We start from the raw sequence: 7614 nt of genomic DNA on the forward strand, positions 1-7614 counted from the left end.
AAACGCATTTTTCACTCCCTACAAGACATTCTTCCTTACTACTCCCCCTAGATATTCCAGAGAAGAGCTCTTGTTATTCCAAGAAGATTCCAGCCTGGGCTCCGGTTTGGGCTCTGCTAAGCACTGCTTAAGCACTGCTAATGGCATCTAATTCGGATCGCAAAACGTCTCCGTAAAAAGCCTGACAGCCTCCACACCATCGCTAGTGGTCAGTGTCAGGAAGCCCATAAGGGCTGGAAAGCCCTTTTGATTTTGAAGGAAGAGGAGTGATATTTGCAGAATACTAATTCCTACACTCTAAACTAGTGCTAAATTTCTGAATGCCCACAGCTCCAGCCATGACAAAGTCCTGCCGCTAGGGGCCTCTGGGCCCGAGAGAAAGCCTTGGTACAACAGCTGGGCTCCACGTGGAAAGTCTGAAAGAAGGAAAGGCAGCAATGTGAGGGATCCAGTCCCTGCTGAGGCACAGGGGAAGGGCATGCCCCGGCAGCAGGCAAAGCAGGGAGGGTCTCTGCAGCCTGCTCTTTGGACTTTGACTGCAGGCGTGTCTGGGGTATATCTTGGCTGGCGGTCCCTGCCCTTTCCAAATGGCACAAGCTGCTGTTGCTGCTGCTGCTGCTGCGTAGAATTCTGGGTGTGTTGTGCTTGGAGCTGAAATGCATTTGGCGAGAGTTCTGGGAGGCGTGGGCATTCCTTTTGCTCATATCCTGAAGTCTGCATGGGAATGACCACTTGTTGCCACAGCTAGTGGTACTGGGGCCATCACTCTTTGCCCGTTTTTGATGGCTGGTTCTCATTTCCAAGTGATGAAGTAAAACTACTTTGAGTCTACTGTTTAACTTCAGTTCAGGCACAGAAGCCTTTGTTTTTATGCCCCCAATGACTGGCCTCCACTTGTGAATAAGAACAAAGATTGCTTTTAAGCATGGGGTGTGTGCCTTCCTTCTCTACTCAGCCACGGAAATAGATCCATCCAAAACATGTGGAATTCAAAGTCAGGGCTTCAAGGCTGAGGCTCCAATCCTTTCCGAAATGAAGGGTCAGCCAGCTACACCTCAAGATGGCTGTATAAACACATGCAGTGTGTGCCCCATAGATCCCCATATATCCGTTATGCACCCAAGCACACACGTGGGTAAGCAAGCAAGCGCATGCATGCATGCCTGCCTTTCGGAGACTCCGGCTCCTTTTGAGCAGTAAGGCTGGGATTAATAAAAGGAAAGATTCCCTCCTCCCTTAATAGACTCCAGCTGCATAAACATTCCCAGAATTCATAGCCAGCCCTGTCTCCAGAAGCCTCCTCCCTCCCAAACACTCAAATCAAGGCAAATTCCACCTTCCCCACCCCCACCCCTGCCACAAACTCAGTGACAGCTGCTCCGGAACTTCCCTCCACCAAGTCTGTGAGCCTGGAGAGGTTCACTTTCCATTAGGACATTGTTTGCTTAAGGTGAGAGCCCATGGGAGGAAGAGGTGCATGCTGGGAAAGGGGAGCTGGGCCTCGCGCCTGCCAAAACCACCGTCTGCAAGCTGATTGGGCCTCTGGCTGCTCCCCTTCAGGTCTTGGGGAAGGCTTTTAGAAGTAGCTCTTTCAGCTTCCTTGGACGGCTACAAGCGGCAGGCAGGAATGCTTACGCTGTATGGGCTTAGAGGGCAAGCAGTGACGTTGGGTGGGCTGCTCCGCTTCTGCCCTCTTACAACAGGCGGCGCTGCAGGAATCAGGGCAGGAGGCATGGCTGTGTCTGCTAGTGCTAATGGGATGGCGAGAGTGAAGCTGGCCCCAACCTGAAGTTGATATGGCTGGGGTGGAAGGAGAGGTCATGCACTGACCCGTAAGGAGTGGCTGTGGGGTGGGGAAAGAATACTAGATGCAAGTGGAGGAGCTGGAATGTTGACATCCAACTGGATCAAGAGATGTGCTGCTGACACTCCTATTGAGGCATCCTGGACCTCCATTCCCCTCTTCCATTCCTTTCTCAGCTGCAGAGCAGCTTTGCAAAATGAGTAAAGTGCCTTAGAATCTTGACTGCATATTTCCTCACAATAGCCCTGCACAGCAGGTCACCCTTAGACAAAGACACAGGCTCCACCCACGTGGAGTTTTTCCTTCACCTTGGCTTCCAATCTGCAGCATTGTATTTTGCTTTGGGTTTTTTTTGAGCACCCACACGATGTAGTCTTGCTCTAATTGTCTAAATTCCAAGCTTTCGCTGTCCTTGGTATGTTCTTCAAATCTGGTTTGGTATGATCTTTTTGGAAATAATGCAGTCCAACCCCATTAGCAAGCCGTTTGCACAGGAAGATGCACAGTTTGGATGGTCCCACACTTACTGGCACCATTTTCCATCTGTTGGCCCTTCATGGCTGCCGTTTTCCCCCCTCACTTTACTAGGAGGCATTTGGGGGCTTTTAAAATTGGCAATTGTTGTTGAGCTATAGTACAACAACATATTGATCTATTGCCACAATCTACTAGTTCTTTTGATTTCCCATATTTTGTTTTTTTAAAAGTCTCTAGCCCTTTTCATTGTAGAACCAGTGTGGTGTAGTGGTTAGAGTATTGATTAAGATTTCGGAGACCCGGGTTAAAATCCCCATTCTACCATGGAAGCTTGCTTGGGGAACTTGGGCCAGTCATACAATCTGAGCCTAAGCTCTCTCACAGGGTTGCTGTGAAGATAAAATGGAGGTGAGGAATGTTGGAACAGAAGCAACTCCACATGCCTAGACACTAGCAGGGGCACTATGTTTCCCTTTACATTACAAGCAAACTGGGCGTTTGTGAGATGCCTCTTTTTGTCTGATCTGGAAGCTGCTAACTCCTCTTTCTCTTTCTGTTCTTTTTGTAGTCTCTCTCCTGATCTTCTTGAAAGAAGCAAAAAAGTTCTGCAGAGCTCTTCTGTGCAGGAAGCGCACCCATACTCCAGCTCACCTGCTCAACTTTGGAAATTCTTGGTGTGGAAGATGCCCAATGGTGTGGGAAGGGAAAATGCAGATAGCTTCTAATAGAAAATGACACAAATCTTCTTCCATGTGTGTGCTCTATTGTCAGTGTGAATGCCTCTGTATTTGTGGGGCCGTGACAAGGAAAATGCAGCATCTTTGCTAGGTGGCTGCAGCCGTTAAAAGCACACAGACTTCTTTTTAAAAATGGAACTCTTTCTCAAAATTGAAAGAACACAGAGGAGCACAAGCTGAGGCAAGACCAATGCAAAATTATTGATATCCTAACAAAATATAAAACTTGTCACTAAAATTGGGTTCCTTACCAGAAGATTGGAAAATAGCAGATTCAAGTATTATTGAAAAGGGATCCTTGAGGGAACTGGAAAATTAAAGGCCAGTTAGCCTAACATCTGTTCTAGGTAAATTGGTAGGAACAGTTATTAAAGACAGAATTATTATGTGCACAGAAGATAGGGTTGCTGTCCTGTCCCTTTAAGAGAGGCTTAATGAGTTCTTATTTATCCAGGCGGTGTTATTTACCTCCGCGTCTCGAAAAGCTTCAGCTGTCCATTTCCACACATTAAGCTGGTGTTTAAAGAGACCGACATTTTTCTCCAGGCCTGTTGGCAACACTAAAAAGGAAAAAAAACCAGGAAAAACTGAGGAAAATCCAGCATAGCTTCTGCACAGGGAAGTCCTACCTCCCCTATCTTTTGGAGTTCTTCATGAGTGTTAATAAACGTATTACACAATGCTATTGAGTCAAATGTTAATAATCAAAACTTGAAGGTGGAAAATGAAAGGTTAGACAGATTCATATTGGAGAAGTCCATCAGTGGCTACTAGCTATGGTGACTAAAGGGAGCCTCCATATCCAGAGACAGCAAACCTCTGAATAACAGATCCAGAGGAGTTAGCCGTGTTAGTCTGTAGTAGCAAAATCAAAAAGAGTCCAGTAGCACCTTTAAGACTAACCAATTTTATTGGAGCATAAGCTTTCGAGAATCAAGTTCTCTTCGTCAGATGCCTGATCCAAACTGGCCACATGTCCCCTTCTTTCCCTCTCTCCCCTCCTCTTCTGTATGTGGCCAGTTTGGATCAGGCATCTGACGAAGAGAACTTGATTCTCGAAAGCTTATGCTACAATAAAATTGGTTAGTCTTAAAGGTGCTACTGGACTCTTTTTGACTCTGAATAACAGTACTAGATGGGAGGCAGCAGCAGGGGAGAGCCTCAGACTTGGCCTCTATGTCATATTCATTTAGCCCTCCACAGCAACTGCTTGGCCACTGTGTGAAACAGTATGCTGGACTAAATGGGTCAGTGGTTTGTTCCAGGAGGGCTCTTATATTTTTGTCCCCTTCAGTTTACAGCCAAAACAACAACAGCAATGAACTGATTGATGTGGAAATCACAGGAGACAGTCAGAAGAAAAAGAGATTGAAAAGATAAACAAAAGATCTAAAATTTGAAGTTCAGTGTCATTGGGAAAAACATACAACAGTTATTCCAATCGTCGTAAGAGCTCTAGTGGCGATTCCAAAAGGGCTAACTAAACACTTAGGCGATATTGGTATAGGTGGGATAATAGTTGGCTGGTTGCAAACAGCTGTACTACTTGGAACATGTCACCTACTAAGGATTCACTGATTCCTAGATTCTTGGATAAAATCCAAGTCGGTGAAGGATCAAAAAATTCCAGCCGACACATCTGGTGGACTTGATAACATCACATAATAATATGGGACACAACCTTTTTGTTGTGGTGGGGATTGTGTGCTTCTGTGAGGCAAAAGACAATGCTGATGGTCGCATGGCTACTGGTAGAGTCACCCAAGCCAGGCTGAAGATCAAGACTAAGGTCTTTTTGCATGGGCTATTTTTGCCATGTTTGGCCCCATACCTCTTTGGGTTTTCTTCCAAATTCTGAATGATTAACTCCCCTTTCAGATTTCAATGTGGCGTTCCAGGGGTTCTCTTCTGAGTTTTCTGCCTGTGCTTTTTCTGTGCAGGGAGAAACTTGGAAAAGAACCCTTGAAACACTGCATTGAAATTTGAAGGGAGATTTCATCATCCAGAATTCGGAAGAAAACCTGAAGAAATATGAGGCCAAACATAGCAAAAATTGCCCGTGCAAAAAAGGCCTAAAAGTGTCCAAAGCCCATTCAATACGGTGAAAGGTTCAAAAAATAAATCCATACTGGATCAGTCGTTGCCCAGGTCAACAAGGACCATGTTGGATGTTGCAGCTCCTGGACATCAGGTGGGTAAGTGACCTCTGCTAGGCAACTTGGGCAGGGCACCGTAAGGCTACTGGAAGAACAACCATAGAGAAAGAAATTGACATCGAAAAATAAGGCAATAATGGAATGTTATTACAGAGCAAATCCTTCAGTTTGAGGCCACCGAAAATGAATGTTTGCTATCTGGAAACAGAGGTTTCCTGACTTAATTAATGGAGCAGAGCTTGGGTGACCAAAAATGCTTCATAATAAGAAACGAGAAGATATTGATATCTTCAGATATTGAAGAAAAACAACTGAGCCAGAAGACCAAAACATAAATGAAAAACATGAAGAAATGGAGGAAGTTCAAGGTGAAACAGTAGGAACTGAAACAGTGAGACCAATGCCTCGCCATCAAGCCAATATTCATAACATGGTGGAAGGACATCCAGTTTTAACAAGGAAGAAAGAAGACTTAAGAAGGAGAATCCTTGAAACAATGGCAAGCATGAGTAGGCAAAGATGTTTGACGCTTGTCCCGAAAAATAAAGGAAATCATCAACCATATCAACTCTGCTGTTGTTGCAATACCACCAACCACCACCCAGCAAACAAACCAGTTGCAATACAATTCAGCCATGGTCATATAACAAGAGAGTTTGGGTATGACATTGACAAATGAAAACATATTGGGAAAGATACTGAAATAAAAACTTTGCCTTGATCTAAAGCTCAATGAAATTTGGAAGGCAGCACGTTTATTTATTTTATTTATTTTTATTTATTTGTCATTTATCGCCCGCCTTTCTCACTGAAACTCAAGGCAGATTACACCGTATGAGATTAGTATAATCAGTATCAAGGACATTTCATAAACAATTCCATAGGGTAAATAGATACAAGTTTAAAAGACATAGTATTAGCAAGAATCCAATACAGAGTAGAAAAAATACTGAAGCAGAACATAATCAATTCTAGGACTAACTTTAGACAACATGGAGCACTGGTGGTACATAGGAATACATATTTAAAGCAGCAGATAATGGCCATTTCCACACACGTTGAATAATGCACTTTCAATGCACTTTAGTAATCCTTTAGAAGTGGATTTTGTGTTTCACACATGAAAACCCAGTTCCAAATTATCATTAAAGAGCATTGAAAGTGCATTATCCAATGTGTGTGGAAGCAGCCAATATGTAAGGCAATATAGTGGTGAAGTCTATGGTCCCTAACTCATTAGTGAAGCATCTGAGACCCCTTCCCTACAATACAGCCCTCCCATTTGAGTAAAGAGCCTTTTTGAATAGTTCGGTTTTGCATTATTTACGAAAAGCCAGGAGAGTGGAGGCTCTTCTGACTTCCTCAGGCAGGTCATTCCACAGGATAGGGGCCACCACAGAGAAAGTCCATGTACGGGCTGCTGCTGACTTCACCTGTGTGCAGTCTGGCACCTGCAGGAGATCCTATTCAGATGATCGAAACCGCTGTGGAGGAACATAGGGAGGGAGGTGGTCCCGTAGGTATGCCGGACCAAAGCCGGCATACTTACATTCCTTGAAAAGTTTGAAACATGAAAAATTAAAGCAAAAAAATCAAGATGTTGGAAGAAAAATACCTGCTGAAATCAAGAACAATGGAGTGCTGGAGATACTGAAGATAACTGCTGTTGTGAAAGACATCCAGGTCCAAGGCCCATATAAGGCAGTACATTCTGAACACTCAACTTAGACGTAATAAAGGCAATTCTACAAAGCTCTGACTGGTAGTAGTAGCAGAAATATGTAGTAGTAGCAGTAGTATGCTTCCTGAGAAAAAAGACACCATTGTGTTTTTGACGAGGCTTAGGAGACAATCCAAAGAAGCATTATGCACAAGTACCATGGATTGATCAAGTTCAGAATGACTTGAAGTCTAGGAATATGCAGGATTTGATAATTACCACAGAAATTGTGGCAAAGCAAGCAAAGAGAGGTAAAATTGGAAAGCCACAAGAAAAGATGAATGAGATCGGTTTTGACTAAAAAAAAATTAACCAACTTACACCCATGATTAGCCCAGCAGTTTATCACCATGCTGCAATCAGCCAATTGACAACCAGATGATAGCTGGTAAAACAGGGTTAATTATGTAAGATAAAGGCAAAGGACCGAAAGTAGCTGCAATGCAGCACTGGAATCTTTGCAGAAAGTACAAGCTACTGTCCATGAAATACTGGTGGGAATCTAGCCTGAGAAAGTTGTTGAAAATGAGAAAGTTTAAGATCTTGTGGGATTTCAGAATCCAAACAGATAAGAAGCTAGAACATAATACTCCAGATAGTAATATGGTTGAAACTAAAAAGAGTCTCTCTGCACAGGGCTTTTTCATTGGTTATGGCCCCATGCTGCATTGATTCTCTCCAGCCTTCTGCATGCACAGTCAAAATACCCGGATTCAGTCT

This window comes from Eublepharis macularius, chromosome 12, assembly GCF_028583425.1.
Source record: "Eublepharis macularius isolate TG4126 chromosome 12, MPM_Emac_v1.0, whole genome shotgun sequence".
In the NCBI taxonomy this organism is placed as follows: domain Eukaryota; kingdom Metazoa; phylum Chordata; class Lepidosauria; order Squamata; family Eublepharidae; genus Eublepharis; species Eublepharis macularius.